Here is a 25,260-nt window from a genome sequence, read left to right on the forward strand (position 1 = left end):
TAACATGTTCAAATATCAATGTAAAGACACAAACTAAGGAAGATAAAAAATAGATGAAATTCATGAGCTATTGTTGGTTTCTCGATCACATTCACTATATATTAATACATAACATGTCTTATACTATACTAGAAATCAGTTAGATTACAAGTTTCGCGTTATGGTGCTGTACGGCTATACCGCTGAAAAATTGGCCATTGCACATGGGATGGCAGGTCTCCCTATTACAAGTCGCTGCGGTATAGCTATACTGCAAGCATTTTAGCCTTAGCGCAACCCTCCATTCCGCACTCAAAAAATGATGTTTGAGTGCGGGATTTTCCATAGCACTGTATTACAGGTTGTGCGGTCCAGCTAAAATGCTTGCTTTACAGCCTATATCAACACAATCCATTCCGAGATCTGAGACCAATAGTTATGAATTTTGCGAAACAAAAATGTTTCACAAAACTCATAACTAAAATGTTACAAAGTACACTAACACCCATAAACTACACTATTAACCCCTAAACTGGACATCCAGCGTGGAGAATCCTCTTCATACGGTCACCGTTGTACACTAAAGCTTTAATGCAAGATACCTGTTTAAAAATAAGGTACCTTGCATTCCTATTGGCTGACATTTACAAATAAGCCAATAGGATGAGAGCTACTGAAATCCTATTGGCTGATTTGAACTGCTTGTACAATGCCGCCCCCTATAGATTGGCCGCTAGCAGGGGGTGTCAATAAACCCGATCGTATAGGATAGGGCGGATTGCAGACTGCAGCCTCAGAGGCAGCAAACCAGTTAAGGAGCAGCGGTCTTAAAGGGACATGAAACCCCAATTTTTTCTTTCAGGATTTAGAAAGAGCATACAATTATAAACAACTTTCTAATTTACTTCTATTATCTATTTTGCTTCATTCTCTTGATATTCTTTGCTGAAAAGCATATCTATATATGCTTAGTAGCTGCTGATTGGTAGCTGCACATAGATGCCTCCTGTGATTGGTTCACTGTGTGCATTGCTATTTCTTCATTAAAGTATATCTAAAGAATAAAGCAAATTAGGTAATAGAAGTAAATTGGAATGTTGTTTAAAATTGTATTCTCTACCTTAATCATGAAAGAAAATGTTTGGGTATAGTGTCCCTTTAAGACCGCTGCTTCATAACTGCTAACCTATAGAGCCATAATTGTAGGCTGTATACAAAGCACACTCCTCAAACTAAAGAGGCCTCACTCAGATCTCAAGCCGCTTAGAAAATGTATAATGAAAGAGTAGAAGAGTAAGACTAACAATATATAATATATAGATAGGAGTATTACTAGCCGCTCTATCATAATAGCCATTTATTAAATGGCAGGGTATGTCGAGGGAAGCTGCGTTCCTGAGTTTAGTTACTAAACAAATACTGGGGGTAGACCCCCAGGGGGGGAATCAGGGCCAACCAGCCATTAGTTCAAAACTATTTAAATAGGACTGTGAAGAAAGAAAATTTACTACTAACCTAAATAACTGAACTGATGGGTGCTCAGGCATAAACAATTAAGGGCTATCCGTTTTGCTATGGAAAAATATATACAAGAAATTTGTACCTAAATACATCTCAAAGAAAGCAGTGCATTTTTTATATAGTATGTTGAAATATAAACATTCTAAAGTTAACTTTAACTTCAATAAGCACAAGGGTTGAGATATGCCGTCCCGGCCGTAGACAGCACACCAGCCCCCATGTCAAACAATGATATAGTATATGAAGAGGATTAGCCGTTGCTCAAAATGTGGAAGCCTAGCAGTACCAAATTATACTTAATTAAAAAAACTTATTGTTACAATATAGGTACACAGTAGAAGTATTATAAACATATTACCAATAATCTGAGCTTACTTGAGAGTGGTATATATTTCACAGATAAACATACGGCAACATAAAATAGTACCAGGGGCTCCGCAAGCACTATGTCAGTAAAAGAAAGATGTGTCTGTAAATGACACGGAGGGTATTCACATAATTATAAATAACAGCTAACCTTCAGGTAGTATAGAGTATGCGTTTAGGTTCCCATACTAAATAACATTCAGCAGTGGGAGACTCGGAGAACACAGCACTTCAATATTAACCTGTAGGGCAAATTATGTACCTTGTCGTCTAAGCGGTAGGTAGCTAAGTGTTTACACTTTCCAAAATGGAACTAGGGCGTCCCTCTCTTAGCAGGCCAGATTCTGGGTTCATATGGACACTGTCATTGTGTTCCACTAGCCATGTTATCGAGTTAAGTGATTGAGTTACGCTAAAAGCTGCAGCTGAAAATGTCTCATAAATAAGCAACCTGTTACAATACATACATAAAACAAACAATAAAACCTCCTGCCAGATAAAATACATAGAAATACATATATGCTAAACAGTATGTCAATGCAGTTTATGTCATAGTGGATAGTTATATCATATGAGAGGTTACTGTTATGCGGTGAGCTAGTAGCACCTATCCTTGGTCTATAGTGCCTAGAAATATATATTCACTATTGGTAGACAGTACTATAGCTAGATAATATCACAATAAATAAAAAACAACCCAGGTATATAGAAATAATATATGTCCAGTAACTAAGTATTGAAATAGTAACCCAGTGTGCACAACAGTACTACCATTCCTCTAAGAGAGGTACCATGTAAGTAATATTAAGATCCATGTGTATTATTATAACGATAAGCATAAACTAAGGGTAACTATATGAAAACAGCATAAATGAATATACGAAGTTCTAAAGTAAAACAAGCCTCAATCTCATAGAAGCATCATGCTAGATTTGGGCATATGAGCCTCGCAAATATAGTTCTTGGTGTGTAGCCATGTTACCCTTCTTTTATCCTATGCCATGTCTGCTTCGCAAGATTGCTTCAACCTGTCCTGGGAAGTAATGGATCGCCAAATAAAGAGAAAAAAAACCAAAAAAACAAAGTCTCTTCGTGGAGATCTCTGGCAGAGCAAAGTTCAGTCCCAAAAGAACGTCCTGTGAGGTGTGAGCCGATGGAAACGTCCCACGTCTATATCTCTTGCCCGCTTATGGAGGCTTAGCAAGAAGGTACATCGCCTGCATCTTATCCTATGCCCATAGGAATTTTTCGCCTGTCATAGTGGCGATGAGCCTCACGTACTGGTTCAGGAAACCGAGTTTCCTCATTAGTGGCCATCAGAACTGTAAGTCCGGCTTCCGCGCTGCCCACTGTAGATATACTTCGCCTACTGTCTTTTAGAAAAGCGCGGTTGATCCCCAGCACTATTTCAGGGTATGTAGCCAGGCAAAGGGCCCTCTTATCGTCGCAGGAATATTGAAGCCTGCATAAGTCTCTCTCCTGGATGAATGAAGTTAGCCCTCTCCCCTCTAGAACAGGCATCTTCTCCCAAATGCTACCGCTATAGTCCTGCGGCTCAAAGTAATCAGGGGTATGATGTAGACTAGAGAACTGGTGACTCACCACCAATGATCTAGGTTCATCCATCCCCAAGTTGCTCCTCTGTAAAGGAGGCCTGTTCTTCAATTGAAATGTCGCATAATGCAGTATTTGCAGTTAGCATATCTTCGGCCGTGCTCTGTACCTCCTGCCTCCATATAGGACTTGGAGTTGGTTGTTGTAAAGGTCTCGTCTCTGCAAAAACTCTAAGCAGCTGTAATTCCGTTTGTTTGAGGGCAGCCTCAAGGGAACGCAAAACTGTCTTCTCCCATCTAATCTTAGCTGCCATTTTCCTATGTCGTAGTCTGCAAGCTCACAGTTTCTTACAAAGCTTAGGTCAGGTCTAGGTTCTGTATCTAAGTTTCCAATCTTGGTACGGAGTGAATCTTGTTGAGGTCTTCAATAAAACTTATCAGCAGTATAAAAAGTTATTAATTGACCCCTAAAATCAATATTAAAAGCTGGAGCTCATGAAGTACACGTCTGTTCACCCTGGCGGTTAGCCCCGCCCCCCATTATTATTATTTTATTGCCTTTTACTTTAATTTAACTCTGACAATTGTTTTTTTTAAATTCCACTGAGTTTCTATAAAGCAATGGACAGGGCCATGTTTAAACTTAAGTTTTAAGCTTATCTTACTGTGCTGTAAACAATTAGAGACAGATATAACACAGACAATAAAATAGACTTATACAAACAAGGTTGTGTGGTTTTCACACAGTGTTGTTTACACAAACAACTTCATTGCTTGCATTATATATCTTTCCCTAATTGTTCTCAGAAGAAGAAATTAATAGAAAACTGTTTCAATCATGGCACTGCCCGTTACTTTATAGAATCTAGAGTACTTTATAGAAGCTGAAGTTGCACTTATATCATCAATATTTAAACAACTAATATAATGGTAAAAAATACAACTAAGTATTATTCTAAGGCTAATCTTTGCTTTGAATACATCATTATGTGAAGCATGTGTTTACTGTTTAATATCCCTATAAAAAAAGTTGCAATTTATTTTATATTTTTGTTCCCTTTTTCTATAATTTAAAGGGACAGTTTTTTCCAGAATTTTTATTGTTTAAAAAGATAGAGAATCCCTTTATTACCCATATCCCAGTTTTACATAACCAACACAGTTATATTAATATAGTTTTTTACCTCTGTGATTACCTTTTATCTAAGCCTCTGCAGACTGCCCTCTTGTTTCAGTTATTTTGACAGACTTGCATTTTAGCCAATCAGTGCTGCCTCATAAATAACTCTACAGGAATGAAGACAATGTAATCTATATGGAACACATGAACTAACGTTGTTTGTCTAGCTGTGGAAAATATTAATTCCACTGAGTTTCCATAAAGCACTGGGTGCCTCCATGTTTGTACTTAACTTATCTGTTTCCCTTGCTGAATATATAAAACAGGCAATAAAAGAGACTTTCCAAACAAGACTGTGTGGAACATAGTATAACGTAAAAGGGAGTCCACACAGCTTTGTTTGCACAAACAGAGATAAATAGAAAACTAGTTCAAACATGATGGCTCCTATTATAGAAACTAAAGTACTTTATAGAAACTAACGGCTAGATTTAGAGTTTGGCGGCCAAAGGGGTGCGTTAGCTACGCGTGCTTTTTTTCCCCCGCACCTTTTAAATACCGCTGGTATTTAGAGTTCACAGAATGGCTGGGTTTTCAGTGCGTTAGGCTCAAAAAAGGGAGCGTAGAGCATAATTTAACGCCACTGCAACTCTCGATACCAGCGGTGCTTACGGACGCGGCCAGCTTCAAAAACGTGCTCGTGCACGATTCCCCCATAGAAAACAATGGGGCTGTTTGAGCTGAAAAAAAACCTAACACCTGCAAAAAAGCCGCGTTCAGCTCCTAACGCAGCCCCATTGTTTCCTATGGGGAAACACTTCCTACGTCTGCACCTAACACTCTAACATGTACCCCGAGTCTAAACACCCCTAACCTTACACTTATTAACCCCTAATCTGCCGCCCCCGCTATCGCTGACCCCTGCATATTATTTTTAACCCCTAATCTGCCGCTCCGTACACCCCCGCCACCTACATTATCCCTATGTACCCCTAATCTGCTGCCCTAACATCGCCGACCCCTATATTATATTTATTAACCCCTAATCTGCCGTCACCAACGTCGCCTCCACCTAACTACACTTATTAACCCCTAATCTGCCGACCGGACCTGAGCGCTACTATAATAAATGTATTAACCCCTAATCCGCCTCACTCCCACCTCAATAACCCTATAATAAATAGTATTAACCCCTAATCTGCCCTCCCTAACATTGCCGACACCTAACTTCAAGTATTAACCCCTAATCTGCCGACAGGAGCTCACCGCTACTCTAATAAATTTATTAACCCCTAAAGCTAAGTCTAACTTTAACCCTAACACCCCCCTAAATTAAATATAATTTAAATCTAACAAAATAAATTAACTCTTATTAAATAAATTATTCCTATTTAAAGCTAAATTCTTACCTGTAAAATAAACCCTAATATAGCTACAATATAAATTATAATTATATTGTAGCTATTTTAGGATTAATATTTATTTTACAGGCAACTTTGTAATTATTTTAACCAGGTACAATAGCTATTAAATAGTTAATAACTATTTAATAGTTACCTAGTTAAAATAATTACAAAATTACCTGTAAAATAAATCCTAACCTAAGTTACAATTAAACCTAACACTACACTATCAATAAATTAATTAAATAAAATACATACAATTATCTACAATTAAACCTAACACTACACTATCAATAAATAAATTAAATACAATTCCTACAAATAAATACAATTAAATAAACTAACTAAAGTACAAAAAATAAAAAAGAACTAAGTTACAAAAAATAGAAAAATATTTACAAACATTAGTAAGCTCTTTTACCTTACCAGCCCTTAAAAGGGCCCTTTGCGGGGCATGCCCCAAAGAATTCAGCTCTTTTGCCTGTAAAAAAAAACATACAATACCCCCCCCAACATTACAACCCACCACCCACATACCCCTAATCTAACCCAAACCCCCCTTAAATAAACCTAACACTAAGCCCCTGAAGATCTTCCTACCTTGTCTTCACTATGCCAGGTATCACCGATCGTTCCAGGCTCCGAAATCTTTATCCAAGCCCAAGCGGGGGCTAGACATCCATCATCCGGCTGAAGTCTTCTATCTGTCATGATCCGGTGTACATGCGCTCAGGACACAGACCCTCGGGGCAGTGGTAGGGATTTGAAGACACCGACCCCTGACCCGGGGAAGAGTATCCTGGACGTGGATAGATGATATTCTGTGATTCATAGTTGCTAGAAGTTATTGTAGAATAAATGGAGAGTGCAACATTTGTATACAATATATTCTGAGTTCACTGTGACTTATAGTTAGTTAAAGGGACAGTATACTGTAAAATAGTTTTTCCCTTAATGTCTTTACAATTGCTTTTTTTACCAACTGCAGAGTAAAAAATGTATGAAAATTAGCTTTTTAAGGTTTATTTCTGTATATTAAAGCTCTGATTTTGTGTTTTGAAGCCACAGCCTAATGAAATAGGTTGAGCTTGTAGGTATAATCAGATCTCATTACTGTATCACATTGTGTACATATACCTGCTTCTTTATCTTCTATCTGTCCTTAAAACAATCACCAGTACTTTGAGAGAACAATGGAAAATCAACATTGTATTACCTTATCTCTGCTATATATGACTGGGAGTGTAATTTCTTCTGCTGGCTGTGTTTACAAAGCTTATCTATAGCTGGTACGCGCGGCCACAAACTTTCAGAATAGGTGGGGATACCACATGCTAAATTAACAATTTCAAATGCCAATATAAGGGTAAAGGAGCTACTTGTAAACAATTAAATACACTCCAGCAGGTAAAGTGGATCACTGGGAACAAATTAAAGGGGAGAAAATTTTTGAGTAAACTGTCCCTTTAATAGAAGTAACTGCAGGATTCAATGAGAGAAAAATATAGCAAAGTGGAATGTTCAGGCTTCAGAGTAATCTGGTAAAAGATTGACACTTAGATGCAAACTAAGGATTGTTGCAGGTTCACAGTACATAATATTATATAAAGCTGTATGTCAGAGTTAAAGCACAGCTGCACAGGTACTTAGACAAGCTGCAAGTTTAGGCATTAATTACTGTTTGTGCATTTAGATGCAAACTTGGTTTGTTGCAGGTTCACAGTACATATTATTATAAAGAGCTGTATGTCAGAAATTAGCAGAGCAGCGCAGGTGAAAGTTAAGTTTAAGGCATCAATTACTGTTTGAACATATATTGGAGAATCACAGGAAAGCTTTTAATTGAACACATAGATGCAGAGTTCAGAATATGTTAACATATTTGCAGCAGGATATTTCAGCAATGACAACTTGTAGCAGAGAAATAGTTATAAAGTTCTGAGTAGGATGCTGTTGTAATTAGAGAGTGATGATAACCAAAAGTATGCTTGATTTATAATAAAGTTCTGAGTTTGTTAAGTAGCAGTGTCCAGGAAACAGAAAATGGAATTATTTGGATACTTGCGATTTGATGATTTTAGGCATTGGAATAGAAAATGCTGTAGGTTGAAATAGTTGGTAAATTCATACAGGAAACAGTCACAGACCTCTGTTGTTCAGGATCACAACTTCAATGTTAATGCAAGGCACATTAGACCTGAGAAGGCTTAAAAAGAGGCTGAGGTAATCAGGTGCATGAATGATTAATCAGGCAGGCAGGCAAGTTGAATGTGAATACTGGCCAAATTCAGCAGTCAGAGAAGGATTTCTTAAATGGATAGTGACATTAGGCTGATATATGTTACAGATTCCCCTCCTTAAAAGCGACCTCCGGGCGCCCAATACAATCCAAAAGGAGAGAGAACAAAATTGATATGGAGAATCGGTAGTAGGTGTATGGAGGTAGTGAGTCCAATCGGAAATCAAGAAAGGAGGGTTGGAGATCTCTTGAAAAAGTTGAATGACGAAGTAAAGGCCATGTAATTCAGGTATCAAAAGATCTTGACAATGATGAGAGCAAAACTTGAAGTCAACTTTTTTGTAGTCATCGTGAGAATGCATGAACGTAACATACAATGAGCTTCCTACCACAGAATCATCCTGAGGGTAGACAGGTGGATGTTCTTCATGATAGATGACCATGTACATAGCCAATGAAAAGGCAGCCAGTCCTAGAGATATGAATAGGCTTTCCTCAGCTTCAGAAATAGAGATGCACTGGATTGATAACCAGATTAACCACCTTTGGGTCAGAGATTTGAGTATCCTCAGAATTAACCTCTTGGCAGAGGATTAGATATACTCCAAAAGAAAAAGCTACAGCCACTTTTAACGCAATAGCAGGGCTTTTTTCAAAATAGGAGATAGGAGTGTAGAGTGCAAGATTTGTCCAGTTCTTGCCATCTTCTAATTCAAAATGAAATGTCTCCTTACTGGATTCAGAATCAAAAGTGTTCTCACTAAGAATAGGTGTATGAATGTCCACACCAGGGAAAGGTTCAGGAATACCCACATCTGGGCAAGGTTCAGTCATATCCTCAGTAGGATCAGGTGAAGGAATGCCCATGCCAGGGCAATGTTCAGAAGTACCCACATCTGGGCAAGGTTCAGGAATATCCTCAATAGGATCGGGTGAAGGAATGCCCATGCCAGGGCAAGGTTCAACTATAGAGAAAGAAAAAGAACCCACTTTAGAGCCAGGAACCATACTCTCCTCTGAGCAGAGGGCAAGGCTTTCTTCAGGGTTCATAAACGAAGAATTAACAAGACCCACTTTAGAGCCAAGAACCATACTCGCTTCTGAGTAGAGGGCATGGCTATCTTCAGGATCAAGTATTATTACACCCATTTCTGGGTTAAACAAAGGAATACCCATACCAGGGTCAAAAACAGGAGAGTCCACCTTGATGTCAGGTTTAGTGGTATAATCATGGAAAACAGGAACAGGAATGGGCACAGGGGAATCTTCTTGAAGAACTTTTGTACAATTTTCAGGTTCAAGAATGTCCACTTGCGAACTTGGTTCAAAGTTGTCCTCACAGGATTGAGTATCAGGAATTCCTGTACAGGAAACTGATGTAGTAGAAAATGTAGGTTGATGCAAAGTATCTCCCAAGGGAAACAATTTCTTAGATGCAATAACAGAAGAATTTTGAGAAGGTGAAGTGTACTGAAATATGCCACACTCAGGTAGATGCGGAGGAATTGTGACACAAGATTCTGACTGAGAAGTTATCTGGAGTTCAGCAGGCATGCTTATTTGAGTTTGAATATCAGAGCTAAATTCTCCAGGGATTGTCTCTGGTAAACTGAAAGGTTGTATATCTGGAACAGAATCATCTTTTGCTTCTAGCACAGAGTTTACAGGTATTGAGGCAGCATGAGAGGGATGCAAGAAATCAATAGTTGGAAACAGTTTTTGTAGTTGTTGTAGAGTCTGAGAAGAGATACCATTAGATGCTTTAAGAAGAGACTGATAGTGACTATAGACATCATCCAGCTCAGTGTTGACAGTGTCAGGAGGCAAGAGAGGGTCTGGTACAACAGAATCTAAAACAGAGGAATCAGGCTGAGTTTCCTCTTTGCACTTCTGATTTTCTGTGGGCAGAAGGATTTTCTTCTTCTTCTTCTTCTTCTTTTTCTTAGAGAGCTTAGATTTCTTCCCAGTATGAGGCTTCTTAGGTTGCTGCCATTGTGGCTTGTAGTAAGGTTGAGAACAAAAATCCTCTTCATCACTGGATGCATAATTCTGATGTGATAAATCAGCATAGTAGTTGAGGGGACCTTTACTCCTAACAGCAGTCTGTAAACCAGATGTCCTTTCTTCCAGCTCTGAATCTGTCCAATCTAACGAATCCATGGTAATATCAGAAATAGGAAGATCAGTATTTCCATGAGAGGTTTCATGATGGGAGCTGTCTGTATCATCCATGTTGTAAATATAACAACCAAGGATGTCATTATAGCAAATAGGTTGAGGTCTTGTCTGAGTTTGTGGCGAATTAATGTTGCGCTCATACCAGTCTAATGCCAATTCAGCTGGATCTGTGAAGTCATCCTCCTTGTTGACATATACAGACTCAGAATCAGTATCATCAGGATAGGAATCACAAACTGGAGGAGTAGATGGTATTCTGGAACAGTAGTCCTGTCTGTTTAAATCTTTAAAGGTCTGATTTTTTTCTGCTGAATCTATGAATGCATCCTCTTCAGTTACATAGTCAGACTCAGAATCAGTTTCACCAAAATGGAAACCACGAACATGAGGAACAGATGAAATTCTAGAAAAGTGGTTCTATCTCTTTAAATCTTTAAAGATCTGAATTTTTTCTGCTGAAACGATGGATACATTCTCTTCATTTTCATAGTCAGATTCAGAATCAGTTTCACCAAAATGGTAATCACGAACATGAGGAACAGATGATATTTTAGAAAAGTGGTTCTGTCTCTTTAAATCTTTGAAAGCCTGAATTTTTTCTGCTGAAGCTATGGTTAAATCCTCTTCATTTTCATAGTCAGATTCAGGATCAGTTTCACCAAAATGGTAACCACGAACATGAGTAGAGGATTGTCTAGAATGGGAGTACTGTGTCTTTAAATTTTTTAAAGTTTGAAAATCTTCTGTTTTTCCTTTAGGGATTGCTTGGGTCTGAGTTATGTTGTAATTTTTTATTTTCCTTTGAGGGTCGGTGCATCCACTACCACTGCGGATCCCTTTTTTAGGCATTAACATTCTGTCATGATCCGGTGTACATGCGCTCAGGACACAGACCCTCGGGGCAGTGGTAGGGATTTGAAGACACCGACCCCTGACCCGGGGAAGAGTATCCTGGACGTGGATAGATGATATTCTGTGATTCATAGTTGCTAAAAGTTATTGTAGAATAAATGGAGAGTGCAACATTTGTATACAATATATTCTGAGTTCACTGTGACTTATAGTTAGTTAATAGAAGTAACTGCAGGATTCAATGAGAGAAAAATATAGCAAAGTGGAATGTTCAGGCTTCAGAGTAATCTGGTAAAAGATTGACACTTAGATGCAAACTAAGGATTGTTGCAGGTTCACAGTACATAATATTATATAAAGCTGTATGTCAGAGTTAAAGCACAGCTGCACAGGTACTTAGACAAGCTGCAAGTTTAGGCATTAATTACTGTTTGTGCATTTAGATGCAAACTTGGTTTGTTGCAGGTTCACAGTACATATTATTATAAAGAGCTGTATGTCAGTAATTAGCAGAGCAGCACAGGTGAAAGTTAAGTTTAAGGCATCAATTACTGTTTGAACATATATTGGAGAATCACAGGAAAGCTTTTAATTGAACACATAGATGCAGAGTTCAGAATATGTTAACATATTTGCAGCAGGATATTTCAGCAATGACAACTTGTAGCAGAGAAATAGTTATAAAGTTCTGAGTAGGATGCTGTTGTAATTAGAGAGTGATGATAACCAAAAGTATGCTTGATTTATAATAAAGTTCTGAGTTTGTTAAGTAGCAGTGTCCAGGAAACAGAAAATGGAATTATTTGGATACTTGCGATTTGATGATTTTAGTCATTGGAATAGAAAATGCTGTAGGTTGAAATAGTTGGTAAATTCATACAGGGAACAGTCACAGACCTCTGTTGTTCAGGATCACAACTTCAATGTTAATGCAAGGCACATTAGACCTGAGAAGGCTTAAAAAGAGGCTGAGGTAATCAGATGCATGAATGATTAATCAGGCAGGCAGGCAAGCTGAATGTGAATACTGGCCAAATGCAGCAGTCAGAGAAGGATTTCTTAAATGGATAGTGACATTAGGCTGAGATATGTTACACTATCAAGCGACGGCTGAAGAGGTCCAGAAGAGGCTCCAAAGTCTTCATCCTATCCGGGCAGAAGAGTAGATCCGGACCGGCAACCATCTTCTTCCAAGCGGTATCTTCTATCTTCATCCGATGACGACCGGCTCCATCTTGAAGACCTCCACCGTGGATCCATCCTCTTCTTCCGACGACTTCGCGACGAATGACGGTTCCTTTAAGGGACGTCATCCAAGATGGCGTCCCTCGAATTCCGATTGGCTGATAGGATTCTATCAGCCAATCGGAATTAAGGTAGGAAAATTCTGATTGGCTGATGGAATCAGCCAATCAGAATCAAGTTCAATCCGATTGGCTGATCCAATCAGCCAATCAGATTGAGCTCGCATTCTATTGGCTGTTCCGATCAGCCAATAGAATGCTAGCTCAATCTGATTGGCTGATCGGATCAGCCAATCGGATTGAACTTGATTCTGATTGGCTGATTCCATCAGCAAATCAGAATTTTCCTACCTTAATTCCGATTGGCTGATAGAATCCTAGGGATGCCATCTTGGATGACGTTCCTTAAAGGAACCTTCATTCTTCAGTTGGACGTCGGAAGAAGAGGATCGGTCCGCGCTGGAGGTCTTCAAGATGGAGCCGTTCCTCATCGGATGAAGATAGAAGATGCCGCTTGGATCAAGATGGTTGCCGGTCCGGATGTCCTCTTCTACCCGGATAGGATGAAGATTTCTTCCCGAAGATGGACTTCTTCATTTGCCGGTTGGATCCAGACTTCAGCCGGAGGATGGACGTCACTCTTCAGCCCCCACTTGGGCTTGGAGGAAGATTTCAGAGGCTCTTCTGGACAGATCGGGACCCGGTGTGGTGAAGACAAGGTAGGGAGATCTTCAGGGGCTTAGTGTTAGGTTTATTTAAGGGGGGTTTGGGTTAGATTAGGGGTATGTGGGTGGTGGGTTGTAATGTTGGGGGGGGGCATTGTATGTTTTTTTTTACAGGCAAAAGAGCTGAATTATTTGGGGCATGCCCCGAAAAGGGCCATTTTCCGGGCTGGTAAGGTAAAAGAGCTTTTTTATTTTTATTTTAGAATAGGGTAGGGCATTTTTTTATTTTGGGGGGCTTTGTTATTTTATTAGGGGGCTTAGAGTAGGTGTAATTAGTTTAAAATTGTTGTAATATTTTTCTAATGTTTGTAAATATTTTTTTATTTTTTTGTAACTTAGTTCTTTTTTATTTTTTGTACTTTAGTTAGTTTATTTCATTGTATTTATTTGTAGGTATTTTATTTAATTTATTTATTCATAGTGTAGTGTTAGGTTTAATTGTAGATAATTGTAGGTATTGTATTTAATTAATTTAATGATAGTGTAGTGTTAGGTTTAATTGTAGATAATTGTAGGTATTGTATTTAATTAATTTAATGATAGTGTAGTGTTAGGTTTAATTGTAACTTAGGTTAGGATTTATTTTACAGGCAAGTATTTAGCTTTAAATAGGAATAATTTATATAATAAGAGTTAATTTATTTTGTTAGATTTAAATTATATTTAATTTAGGGGGGTGTTAGTGTTAGGGTTAGACTTAGCTTTAGGTAGCGGTGAGCTCCGGTCAGCAGATTAGGGGTTAATACTTGAAGTTAGCTGTCGGCGATGTTAGGGAGGGCAGATTAGGGGTTAATACTATTTATTATAGGGTTATTGAGGCGGGAGTGAGGCGGATTAGGGGTTAATACATTTATTATACTAGCGGTGAGCTCCGGTCGGCAGATTAGGGGTTAATTATTGTAGGTAGCTGGTGGCGACGTTGTGGGGGGCAGATTAGGGGTTAATAAATATAATATAGGGGTCGGCGGTGTTAGGGGCAGCAGATTAGGGGTACATAGGGATAACGTAAGTGGCGGCGGTGTGGGGTTAAAAAATTTAAATATAGTGGTGGCGATGTGGGGGGACCTCGGTTTAGGGGTGCATAGGTAGTTTATGGGTGTTAGTGTACTTTAGAGCACAGTAGTTAAGAGCTTTATGAACCGGCGTTAGCCCAGAAAGCTCTTAACTCCTGGCTTTTTTCTGCGGCTGGAGTTTTGTCGTTAGATTTCTAACGCTCACTTCAGCCACGACTCTAAATACCGGCGTTAGAAAGATCCCATTGAAAAGATAGGATACGTAATTGACGTAAGGGGATCTGCGGTATGGAAAAGTCGCGTTCCCTTTAATGACTGGCTCCAAATACCAGCGGGTGGTAAAAACCAGCGTTATGAGCCTCTAACGCTGGTTTTGACGGCTACCGCCCAACTCGAAATCTAGCCGTATATCTTTACACTTAGATTTTCTATATTTAATCAAGTAATACAATTGTAAAAACACAGATACATATTATTCTAAAGCTAATCTTTGCTTTGAATACGTCACTTTGTCTAGCATATATTTACTGTTTAACATCCCATTCATGTAATAATAAAAATAATGGAACATTGCAATATACATTTATGATTTATTACAATTTTTTTCTGTTCAGTAAAAAAATAAATGATGCATGTTCCCGACTCCACAAACAGAAGTTAAATTCTGTAGCCTAAGTGTGCTGTAAAAATGGAAATTGCCCTACTCATCCACATGTGCAAACGCAATAAAAGCTAGCCCTAATTGGCCACTATCAAATAAGATAAAATTAACATGGACATGATGAAAAAGTTACTATATTACAGCTGAGAAAAATTGTACAATTTTTTTTATAACAATAAAACCCTTGTTACATTTCGTCAACCGGTTTGTATGAAGAGCTGTTTTTTATTTTTATACTTTTTAAAGTATTTTAAATTAAATAAAAAAAGGCATTTGATTTCTAATGAATAAGTGAATTGCTGAATACCTGTGAGTCTATCTGAGAGTCAGCAGGGAGGCTTATGAAAGATCCTGGTTTGCAGTAATTAGCACTTTGGAATTAAGTGCTTTACACTTGTGAGTGGGTAATTCTTATGAATTGGTTGTACGGAACAACTGATAAGGAATATCTACACCTTTGTGACACTCTCTTCTTTGTCATTGTTATCTACAGGATCATCTGATCTTGAATCAGCTAGGAAGCTCGCAGGAAGTCCTCGCTTGCTAGATTCACCAAACTGGCCCAGAACAAAATTAATAGAAGTTACAGTCTTTAAAATAGAACTTTATTCCATTATCATGCCAACAGGGTCTAAAACAGACATAGACAATTTTGAGTGAGCATGACTAAGGGGCCGATTTACTAAAGTGCGGACAGACATGATACGATGTAGCGTATCATGTCCGCCGCACATCGATAAATGCCGACAGCATATGCTGTCGGCATTTATCATTACACAAGTAGTTTTTGTGAACTGCTTGTGCAATGCCGTCCCCTGCAGATTTGCGGCCAATCAACCGCTAGCAGAGGGTGTCAATCAGCCCGATCGTATACGTTCGGGTGGATTGAAGACCGCAGCCTCAGAGGCAACGGACAAGTTATGGAGCAGCCGTCTTTAGACTGCTGCTCCATAACTACTGTTTCCGGCGAGCCTGAAGGTTTGCGTGGAAACAGGGGCATCCATTCGGAGCTTGATAATCCGGCCCCTAAGATTCTATAGCAGGCTTGAAACAATGTAAGTTTCTGTTTTGGACCCTGTTGGGATATCATTGAACCGGCACACATCTTTAAGTAGTCACAGTGTAGTACATGGGTGAGTTAAACAATTTGCATTTGTACTTAGGATCAAGAAATTGACTTAACCTGTCTATGGAGTTGGGAACGTGCAATTTTGCATCAAATATATAGTGTTTTACAGCAAAACCAATTGCAGAAAATAACAAATGTATATTGCAATGTTGCTTTACTATTGAATATATGAATTAAATTATGGGAAATTAAATTGTGGGTTTCTTCTCTGTTAATACCTTCTGATGGGTTTTAACTGCACTATTTGTAGCACTCTTGTTTTTCTTTTAGAAGATGATTATCCTGGTTCCTTGAAGATGATTATCCTGGTTCCATTGAATGCCCTAGAAGTAAGCTTTTTGCGCACATCGGGTTGTGCTCGTATTATGGGCTAGATTTATTAAGCCCCTACGGCAGCAAGTTCTCTCAAGAACCCGATGCTCGTTAACCTGAATTGCACTCAAGTGATTGTGTTTACTTTCGCTCGCAGTCTAGCCCTTAGCTCACCACTCTTAGTCTAGCTCTTAATGTTTACTAGAATTGACTGAATGTTTTCCTAAATTGTGGTGGTTTGTGTATAGTTATTATATATATTAAAGGAACAATAAAGCCAAAATGAAAATTTCATGATTTACATAGAGCATGCAATTTTAAACAACTTTTCTATTTACTTTTATTATCTAATTTGCCTTGTTCTCTTGACATGCTTAGTTGAAAAGCATATCTAGGTAGGCTAAGGAGAAAAAACACATTACAGGGAGCTAGCTTCTGATCGGTTGCTGCACATATTTGCCTCTTTTAATTGGCTCACCCAATAGGTTCTTTTTATCAAGCTGCGATAGCAGCTCAGGAGCACTGGCTACTTAACCTCTCTACCACCTAAAGTGTGGAAAATTGTAATCATCTCGATTGTATCAGGATGATTGAGAGGCCCCTCTTGCACGCGACTGGCCACACGTAAGCAGGGGCGACAATGCACAAGCAGTGACTAGTGCAACTGTTAACTGCGGGCAGCGTACTGCAGGCCACTCGCCGTAAGGCTGGGTAGTCAAGGTTCATGACAGAGAACCTTGTCCGCCTCCCAGTAGTGCATTGCTTCTCCATCAACAAAGGATACCAAAAGAATGAAGAAAATTAAATAATAGAAATAATAACACAGTTTAATGTTTTTAAACTGTTGACAATATGGCCAAATAAAAAAGATGTTATTAATAATTAATCAAAAACTTTACTCTGCTCTAGATGGGGTCCATTCTCCCACAATTTCTCCATTCTGCCAAAAATAGTTAGAGTACACATAAGGGGCAAAATTCTTCACAGAGGGCCCCAAAAAAGAAAAAGAAAAATTACAAATGTAGTTTATATGTAACAAAAAAAAAGAAACTAACAATATCTGACTCACACTTTAAGTGTTGTAGTCAACAATGATTGAAAAGCTTTCTTCTCCCAGATTTATGAATTATGACAATGTCTAAAATAATATTAAATATGATATATATTCTGAAATATATAGAGCATAAACCTGAAACTTTCTTAATGACTGAATTTGGCCCATTAAAGTTCAGATTCGGGACACTGAACAAATAATTCTGTGAAGAAAAAAAATCCCTTTTGAACAAGTGTTGACTATTAAACTTAAACTTTGAGACAGTTATTGTTCGCTTGCTTTGGCTACATATACACATTTGGATATTTTTTGTCTGTGCGCCTATCTGTACTTAGACAATTAAAGTTTTTAAACCTTTATTGTGCATGTTGGTCTTTTGCAATAAAGTGTTGATATATACTATGCATAAATAAAAATACTTTTGTTTCTTTAATGTAACATGTTATATATTGGAATACATTTCGGTTCAGATGAGTATTGTTTTCAGATTTGTTACCAACAAATATAGCTGATATAAACAATTAATATTAACAAAAATCTTACATTATAGGATTACAACAATTAAAATAATCTTTCAATGTGAAAGGGACAGTCAACACCAGAATTTTTGTTGTTTAAAAAGAAAGATAATCCCTTTATTACCCGTTCCCCAGTCTTGCACAACCAACACAGTTATATTAATATACTTTTTACCTCTGTAATTATCTTGTATCTAAGCTTCTGCTGACTGCCCCCTTATTTCAGTTCTTTTGACACACATGCAGTTTAGCCAATCAGTGCTCAGTCCTAGGTCACTTTACGTGCATGAGCTCAATGTTATCTATATGAAACATGTGAACTAATGCCCTCTAGTGGTCAAAATGCATTCAGATTAGAGGCAGTCTTCAAGGTCTAAGAAATTAGCATATGAACCTCCTAGTTTTAGCTTTCAACTAAGAATACCAAGAGAACAAAGCAAAATTGGTGATAAAAGTAAATTGGGAAGTTGTTTAAAATTGCATGCCCTATTTAAATCATGAAAGTTTTTTTTGGACTTGACTGTCCCTTTAAACGAACATACAACTCCTGTCCTGTATGACTAAAATCCAGCATTCAGTAATACTATAGCAGGATATGGACACATACATGGTCAGAAACTCTACATCATTACAAACAAAGGAGCTTAATAAGCAAACAATATAACTCCTCCCCCCCATTCCTGAACCTTTTTGCCAAATGACATGAGCGAATTAATGAATTAATGAATTAATTAATCGATCTCGTCAAGCAATCATTTGTTTTTTGTCAGTTACATCCAGTAATGTTGATGAATCAACAAAATTCGGACACGTTTGCGTTTGGTCGAAGCCAGAATGCACATCTCTACTTTTTGTAGTGATTCGTGTAAAAGACAGAAACAAAGAGGCGGGCTGTCGGACAGCCTGGGTTCTCACCTCCCATGTTTGGCATGTCTGTCGGGCGACTCGCTATAGTCCCGTCCTGCTGTGTCCGGCACTCCGGTTGTGCCGCTGCTCTTGTTGTGCTGTTGTGTTACTAGACGATACTGTTCTATTTTGCGCCTCTTTGTTTCTGTCTTCTACAAAAATCACTACTATATCTGCTTCTATCAAGAGTGCTGCCGTCATCTGGGGATTCGTTGGTAGCTCCGTACAAGGGCACCTCTCTAGGGCCCTCTGCTCTAGTACTCTCCTTATCTCTACTTTTTATCTAACAAGCAACAGAACTTTTCCAGACAAGCATCAGCAAGTGTTAGCTTAAACACAGATGCAGTGCAGGATCAAACGAACCATTTGAAGTAACTAAATAGTACATTCAAATGCAGCAAAAAAGTTAAAATGAATAAAAAATCAGCTTTCTTTAATATTTATCTAATACTCCAGTGCCTGGGATTTGCAATATACAGTTACTGAAAGGCTGCTGAATATCAAAGGATTCTGAAACTAAAATTAAATGGAACATCTTTTTAGACATAACTATACACCAGTTTACATTATAAGCATTGCAATGTTAGGATAAATACAAATAAACTATTTTGGTAAAAAAGAAATAAAAAGGTAAAAAAATTAAAATGCATCTACTTAACGTCATCTTGATAAGGCTTATAGAGTGAAACGCGTTGATATTAAAACTTAAATGTAATGCTGTTATACATGGCACCTCATACTTTGTATTTACAGGAACTGAGGGGTTAAATAGTAAAATTACAGACTATTCTCTGTATACAAATGGTATCGAAGATAAAATAGCTGTGGATTTTGCAGAGTCAGTAATGGGGTTTTGGACCTATTCCTAGATACAAAAGGACACAGAGAGAGTGTTTCTAATTGAACCACCTGCTGTTAAAGAGGCAGTATCAGTGCAAGCACATGTTTAGAAAAAATTAGGAATTTGCTGAAGGGACACTGAACCCAAATTTTGTCTGTCGTGATTCAGATAGAGCATGAAATTTTAAGCAACTTTCTAATTTACTCCAATTATCAAATTTTCTTTATTCTCTTGGTATCTTTATCTGAAATGCAAGAATGTAAGTTTATATGCCGGCCCATTTTTGGTGAACAACCTGGGTTGTCCTTGCTGGTTGGTGGATAAATTCACCCACCAATAAAAAAGTGCTGTCCAGAGTCTGAATCAAGAAAAAAGCTTAGATGCCTTATTTCTCTTGTTAGGTGTATCCAGTCCACGGATCATCCATTACTTGTGGGATATTCTCCTTCCCAACAGGAAGTTGCAAGAGGATCACCAACAGCAGAGCTGCTATATAGCTCCTCCCCTAACTGCCACACCCATTCTCTTGCAAGCTCTCAACATAGCTGGAGGTAGTTAGAGGAAAGTGGTAAAATATAGTTAGTTTTTTCTTCAATCAAAAGTTTATTGTTTTTAAATGGTACCGGAGTGTACTATTTTATCTCAGGCAGCATTTAGAAGAAGAATCTGCCTGCTTTTTTTTATGATCTTAGCAGAAGTAACTAAGATCCACTGCCGTTCTCACATATGTCTGAGGAGTGAGGTAACTTCAGAGGGAGAATGGCGTGCAGGGTATCCTGCAATAAGGTATGTGCAGTTACGTTTTTCTAGGGATGGAATTTGCTAGAAAATGCTGCTGATACCAGAATAATGTAAGTTAAAGCCTAAATACAGTGATTTAATAGCGACTAGTATCAGGCTTGCTATCAGAGGTATATACTCTGATTAATGTGCAATATAAAACGTTTGCTGGCATGTTTAATCGTTTTTATATATGCTTTGGTGATAAAACTTATTGGGGCCTAGTTTTTTCCACATGGCTGGCTTTATTTTTGCCTAGAAACAGTTTCCTGAGGCTTTCCACTGTTATAGTATAAAAGTTACAGTTGGTGCAGTTAAAATTACAAACTGTGACATTCAGCTTCCCTCAGCAGTCCCCTGCATGCTATAGGACATCTCTGAAGGGCTCAAAAGGCTTCAAAAGTAGGAGCTGTGGCAGTTGTTATGACTGTTTAAAAAACATATTTTTCGTTTTGTTAATCTGTTTTTTGTATTAAGGGGTTACTCATCCATTTGCAAGTGGGTGCAATGCTCTGCTAACTTGTTACATACACTGTAAAAATTTCGTTAGTTTAACTGCCTTTTTTCACTGTTATTTCAAATATTGGCAAAATTTGTTTCTCTTAAAGGCACAGTAACGTTTTTTTTATATTGCTTGTTAACTTGATTTAAAGTGTTTTCCAAGCTTGCTAGTCTCATTGCTAGTCTGTATAAACATGTCTGACATAGAGGAAACTCCTTGTTCATTATGTTTAAAAGCCATGGTGGAACCCCATAGGAGAATGTGTACTAAATGTATTGATTTCACTTTAAACAATAAAGATCAGCTGTTATCTTTAAAAGAATTATCACCAGAGGATTCTGACGAGGGGAAAGTTATGCCGACTAACTCTCCCCACGTGTCGGACCCTTTGACTCCCGCTCAAGGGACTCACACTAAAATGGCGCCAAGTACATCAAAGACGCCCATAGCGATTACTTTGCAGGACATGGCGGCAATCATGGATAATACCCTGTCAGCGGTATTAGCTAGACTGCCTGAATTCAGAGGAAAGCGCGATAGCTCTAGGGTTAGACGTAATACAGAGCGCACAGATGTTTTAAGGCCCATGTCTGATACTGCGTCACAATATGCAGAAGCTGAAGAAGAGCTTCAGTCTGTGGGTGATGTCTCTGACTCGGGGAAACCTGATTCAGATATGTCTACTTTTAAATTTAAGCTTGAGAACCTCCGGGTGTTGCTTGGAGAGGTTTTAGCTGCTCTGAATGACTGTGACACAATTGCAGTGCCAGAGAAATTGTGTAGACTGGATAAATACTACGCGGTGCCGGTGTGTACTGACGTTTTTTCCAATACCTAAAAGGTTTACAGAAATTATTACTAAGGAGTGGGACAGACCCGGTGTGCCGTTTTCCCCCCTCCTATTTTTAGAAAAATGTTTCCAATAGACGCCACCACACGGGACTTATGGCAGACGGTCCCTAAGGTGGAGGGAGCAGTTTCTACTTTAGCAAAGCGTACCACTATCCCTGTTGAGGACAGTTGTGCTTTTTCAGATCCAATGGATAAAAAATTAGAAGGTTACCTTAAGAAAATGTTTATTCAACAAGGTTTTATCCTGCAGCCCCTTGCATGCATTGCTCCTGTCACTGCTGCTGCGGCGTTCTGGTTTGAGTCTCTGGAAGAGGCCTTTCAGACAGCTACTCCATTGACTGAAATACTTGACAAGCTTAGAACACTTAAGCTAGCTAATTCTTTTGTTTCTGATGCCATTGTTCATTTGACTACACTAACGGCTAAGAATTCTGGATTCGCCATCCAGGCGCGTAGGGCGCTATGGCTTAAATCTTGGTCAGCTGACGTGACTTCAAAGTCTAAATTACTTAACATTCCCTTCAAGGGGCAGACCCTATTCGGGCCTGGTTTGAAGGAAATTATTGCTGACATTACTGGAGGTAAGGGTCATACCCTTCCTCAGGACAGGGCCAAATCAAGGGCCAAACAGTCTAATTTTCGTGCCTTTCGAAACTTCAAGGCAGGTGCAGCATCAACTTCCTTTGCTACAAAACAAGAGGGAACTTTTGCTCAATCCAAGCCGGCCTGGAAATCTAACCAGGCCTGGAGCAAAGGCCAGAAAGCCAGAAAGCCTGCTGCTGCCTCTAAGACAGCTTGAAGGAATGGCCCCCTATCCGGCAACGGATCTAGTAGGGGGCAGACTTTCTCTCTTCGCCCAGGCATGGGCAAGAGATGTTCAGGATCCCTGGGCGTTGGAGATCATATCTCAGGGATATCTTCTGGACTTCAAAGCTTCCCCCCCACAAGAGAGATTTCACCTTTCGAGATTATCTGTAAACCAGATAAAGAAAGAGGCATTCTTACGCTGTGTGCAAGACCTCCTAATAATGGGAGTGATCCATCCAGTTCCACAGATGGAACAAGGACAGGGATTTTATTCAAATCTGTTTGTGGTTCCCAAAAAAGAGGGAACCTTCAGACCAATTTTGGATCTAAAGATCTTAAACAAATTCCTCAGAGTTCCATCGTTCAAAATGGAAACTATTCGGACAATCCTACCTATGATCCAGGAGGGTCAGTATATGACCACAGTGGATTTGAAGGATGCTTACCTTCACATACCGATTCACAAAGATCATCATCGGTTCCTAAGGTTTGCCTTTCTAGACAGGCATTACCAGTTTGTGGCTCTTCCCTTTGGGTTAGCTACAGCCCCAAGAATTTTTACAAAGGTTCTGGGGTCTCTTCTGGCGGTCCTAAGACCACGGGGCATAGCAGTCGCACTTATCTAGACGACATCCTGATACAGGCGTCAAACTTCCAAATTGCCAAATCTCATACGGACATAGTGTTGGCATTTCTGAGGTCGCATGGGTGGAAAGTGAACGAGGGAAAGAGTTCTCTATCACCCCTCACAAGGGTTTCCTTCCTAGGAACTCTGATAGATTCTGTAGAAATGAAAATTTACCTGATGGAGTCCAGGTTATCAAAGCTTCTAAATTCCTGCCGTGTTCATCACTACATTCCGCGCCCTTCGGTGGCTCAGTGCATGGAAGTGATCGGTGTAATGGTAGCGGCGATGGACATAGTGCCATTTGCGCGCCTGCATCTCAGACCGCTGCAATTATGCATGCTCAGTCAGTGGAATGGGGATTACACAGATTTGTCCCCTCTGCTAAATCTGGATCAATAGACCAGAGATTCTCTTCTCTGGTGGCTATCTCGGGTCCATCTGTCCAAAGGTATGACCTTTCGCAGGCCAGATTGGACAATTGTAACAACAGATGCCAGCCTTCTAGGTTGGGGTGCAGTCTGGAATTCCCTGAAGGCTCAGGGATTGTGGACTCAGGAGGAGAAGCTCCTCCCAATAAATATTCTGGGGTTAAGAGCAATATTCATTGCTCTTCTAGCTTGGCCTCAGTTAGCAACCCTGAGGTTCATCAGATTTCAGTCGGACAACATCACGACTGTGGCTTACATCAACCATCAAGGGGGGACCAGGAGCTCCCTAGCAATGTTAGAAGTCTCCAAGATAATTCGCTGGGCAGAGACTCACTCTTGCCATCTATCAGCGATCCATAGCCCAGGTGTAGAGCACTGGGAGGCGGATTTTCTAAGTCGTCAGACTTTTCATCCGGGGGAGTGGGAACTCCATCCGGAGGTGTTTGCTCAATTGGTTCATCATTGGGGCACACCAGAATTGGATCTCATGGCGTCTCGCCAGAACGCCAAGCTTCCTTGTTACGGATCCAGGTCCAGGGACCCAGAAGCGACGCTGATAGATGCTCTAGCAGCACCGTGGTTCTTCAACCTGGCTTATGTGTTTCCACCGTTTCCTCTGCTCCCTCGACTGATTCCCAAAATCAAACAGGAGAGAGCATCGGTGATCTTGATCACGCCTGCGTGGCCACGCAGGAGCTGGTATGCAGACCTGGTGGACATGTCATCCTTTCCACCTTGGCCTCTGCCTCTGAGACAAGACCTTCTACTACAAGGTCCTTTCAATCATCCAAATCTAATTTCTCTGAGACTGACTGCCTGGAGATTGAATGCTTGATTTTATCAAGGCGTGGCTTCTCTGAGTCAGTCATTGATACCTTAATACAGGCACGAAAGCCTGTAACCAGGAAAATCTACCATAAGATATGGCGCAAATATCTTCATTAGTGTGAATCCAAGAATTACTCATGGAGTAAGGTTAGGATTCCTAGGATATTGTCCTTTCTCCAAAAGGGTTTGGATAAAGGATTATCAGCTAGTTCTTTAAAGGGACAGATTTCTGCTCTGTCTATCCTTTTGCACAAGCGTCTGGCAGAGGTTCCAGACGTCCAGGCATTTTGTCAGGCTTTGGTTAGAATTAAGCCTGTGTTTAAACCGGTTGCTCCTCCATGGAGCTTAAACTTGGTTCTTAAGGTTCTTCAAGGAGTTCCGTTTGAACCCCTTCATTCCATTGATATCAAACTTTTATCTTGGAAAGTTCTGTTTTTGATGGCTATTTCCTCGGCTCGTAGAGTCTCTGAGTTATCAGCTTTACAATGTGATTCTCCTTATCTGATTTTACATACAGATAAAGTAGTTCTGCGTACAAAACCTGGGTTTTTACCTAAGGTAGTTTCCAACAAGAATATCAATCAAGAGATTGTTGTTCCATCATTGTGTCCTAATCCTTCTTCAAAGAAGGAACGTCTTTTACATATTTTGAATGTAGTCCGTGCTTTAAAGTTTTACTTACAAGCAACTAAAGATTTTCGTCAAACATCTTCCCTGTTTGTTGTTTACTCTGGACAGAGGAGAGGTCAAAAGGCTTCGGCAACCTCTCTTTCTTTTTGGCTTCGGAGCGTAATACGCTTAGCCTATGAGACTGCTGGACA

The sequence above is a fragment of the Bombina bombina genome, chromosome 6, assembly GCF_027579735.1.
Source record: "Bombina bombina isolate aBomBom1 chromosome 6, aBomBom1.pri, whole genome shotgun sequence".
Classification (NCBI taxonomy): Eukaryota; Metazoa; Chordata; class Amphibia; order Anura; family Bombinatoridae; genus Bombina; species Bombina bombina.